The sequence below is a fragment of the Notamacropus eugenii genome, chromosome 6 (genome assembly GCF_028372415.1).
Source record: "Notamacropus eugenii isolate mMacEug1 chromosome 6, mMacEug1.pri_v2, whole genome shotgun sequence".
In the NCBI taxonomy this organism is placed as follows: Eukaryota; Metazoa; Chordata; class Mammalia; order Diprotodontia; family Macropodidae; genus Notamacropus; species Notamacropus eugenii.
Genome location: NC_092877.1, coordinates 172,272,455 through 172,275,188, shown reverse-complemented (window position 1 = coordinate 172,275,188; position 2,734 = coordinate 172,272,455). Strand labels below are relative to the sequence as shown.

General features: G+C 49.1%; 1 pseudogene; it reads right to left on the bottom strand.

Moving 5' to 3' along the window:
- Window positions 1–518: 518 nt before the first annotated feature.
- On the bottom strand, window positions 519–1,646 carry LOC140512471 (PWWP domain-containing protein 2A pseudogene; annotated as a pseudogene).
- Between the last annotated feature and the right edge of the window lie 1,088 nt (window positions 1,647–2,734).

The following is a 2,734-nucleotide window of genomic DNA, read 5'->3' as shown; positions in this document are numbered from 1 at the left end:
GGACTATTGTGCATAGCAAAGCTTATATGTTCTTTAATTTCTTAAACAAATAAAATAAAAAAGCAAGTGGTCACTTAAATCCTAAATGTTCCTACTGTACCACCACAGGCCGAGGTACTACTACCATCCTCCACAGCTGTAACCTGTGTCGCGTACTAATAGGCTACATATTGGGAAGAACCTGATGCATATTCCCTGCAATAAAAAATACCTTTCAATTGAGCTTATGGTTCTCTGTGTCTTGGGGTGAGGCTGAAGAATTTTAAAACACAAGATTTTCACTTGAAAATATTGTGAAACATCTCCTGTTGAGAAAAAAAAAAAAGACTGCATGGTCAGTTGGTTTAGTTTGCCTATCAAGAAAGCTATCAAGAGAATAATTTTTTATTCAAAAAAGCTAAATGAGTGCAATTTCTTTTTCTCTTCCAAGTTTTGACCAAGTGTCCATTGTGTAAGTTATTTCTAATGAGCCTAATGTGGAGCCTCCAAACTTTTCTTTCCTACCTTACTGGCTATGTTCACATTTCAAATTGTGTTAACAGGGCCCCCACTTCAAGTGTCAGGTACTTGATAGCTTTATCTGCCTCTGCCATAGCCTTGTTATACAAGCCCTTTCTCTTCTTACTGAAGCATGAGTGGAAGTTTTCTCAAAAGGAGAAAATTGCAGTAGCACAAGGAAAGATGTTGGAGACCCAAACCATGAAACACAGGCCTCCTGTTGAATTAACAGGTTGGTTACCACTCCAGCTTTCAGTGATGGTAAGAATACAGGCTGGCCTCCACAGGAAGCCATAAATTTTGGCCCAAACAATGTCCCCTACATACATGGTCACATAATCTGGTGTGAAGCATTTAGAAACATTTTTGGAAAAGACCTTCATTATCAAGGAATTACTGAGCTATTTCTCTTCCTTTCAAGAGGTGGAAAGTGCATGCATACAGCTTGCAGGAACATGCAAACTTTGAGTAGACCTACCATGTGAAATGGAAGATTTGAAGTCATCTGCCCTATCAAAGTTACACACTGTTGCATGGAAGAGTCAGATTTCTTTGGGTTTATGGTCAAGTAAACAGTGATATTGTTTTTCTGCCCTTTTTTGACCAAAGTCTGGTGTTCATCTGGTTCATCTGGAACATGTACTTCACTTGTGTCCTGAACCTCATGGCTGGCCTCTTTCAGACTTTTTGAGGGATTCTGATTTTCTGCAGGGGCCTCACCTGGGGTTTGGGTGCCATCTTGCCACTCCACAGTTTCTCAAGTCTGGACTTCAGAGAAGAGTCAGCTTTCTTCACTCTTGTCTCTGTGGCTTCCAGTGCAACTGGGATGGAACAGAACATGAGTTGGTGATCTGAAACCACGGGGTCAAGTGAACTTTAAAATATATATTTTTGGAAGGTCAAGTTTCGCTGTTTCTTTTGTGCCTTTCTTTGGCCTTTTTCACACTTCCCAGGCTTTTGCTTGGTCCCTGTTCTTTCTTTTTAAAAATTTTCATGTACTTAACTGAAGTTTTGAAATATTTGTCTGAGCAGATACTTGGACTAGTCTGCTGTGAGTGATATTTGACACTGACCACAGCATTTCTTTTCCGGCTGTCATTTTGGTGTTTCCCATCCATTTTATGGTCAGTTTTCAGTTTTATCTTCATAGTATTTATCCTACCGCTTCTTCAGTTTTGGTTATCATCTCATTCAGACCACTCCCTTGCAATGCCCCCCTTTTTTGATTCAATTGAATTTCTGGGCTCCTCCCTTTGGGGTCACTGACTTTTCCAGGGAGGAGGCTGAGGTATTGATTGGTCATCCGTGTCCCGATCAACAGAGGGGGAGAATCAGGGGCTCCTCGAAAGGGAGGAGGTGCTTTCCAAGTCCCCACGCTTTCAACCAGGATGGGTTCTGGTGGCAGAATGGGAGAACGGCCATCAGGAGCAGCGCCCTGCAAGTCCCACTTGATTTCCGGCCTTCTCGGAACCACCTTCAGTGGAGCCACATGGCTTCGTGTTGACCTCTGTATTCTCTTCTGGGGAAAACTGCCCCAGGGCTTCCAGGGGGCCCAGGCTGCTTCTCCAGACCTGCTGCACAGGGAAGGCTAGGCTACCACGCCCTCTGCTGGATAGATCCGGGACGACCCAGAGAAAAGCTTCTCCCCGCGGTGGAAGGACAAGAGGAGGGCGTCCTCTGTGAAGGGGCCCAGGGGACCCGCGCCTCCGAACCGGACGACGGTGTGGGTCACGGTGTAGGCCCTGGCCTCCCACGTGAACAGGGCCCATGGCGCGTGCTGATGCTGGGGCTGAGGCCGAGGTGGTGGCGGCTCCTCGCAAGCCGGCCGTTTTCCCTCCGCCGGAGACCGTGTGAAGAGCTCAGGTCCCCCGGGGGTTGTCGTTGCCTCCCCGTCCTCGTTCGGTTCTCTTCACTCGGGGTGGCCTGGTTCCGCTCCAGCCTGAGAGAGGCGGCTCCAGCCTGGGCTCGGCCCGTTCCTGCCTTTCCCCAGGCAGAGGCAGCAGAGGCAGGTTGGCAGCAGAGGCAGGTTGGCCCCAGGGCTTCCGTGGCTTCAGGCCCCAGGCGTCGGTGCTGGCCTCGCCGCGAGGCATGGGCGCCATCTCTGGGTGGGCCTCGCAGCGTCCCCTTCCCCCCACCAGGACGCCGCGGCAGCCATTTTCTCCATGGCTTCTCCTCCTCCTCCCTCGAGGGAAGCCACGGCCTCGGGCTGGCTGGGGCCTGTTCGGGTGTGGGCACA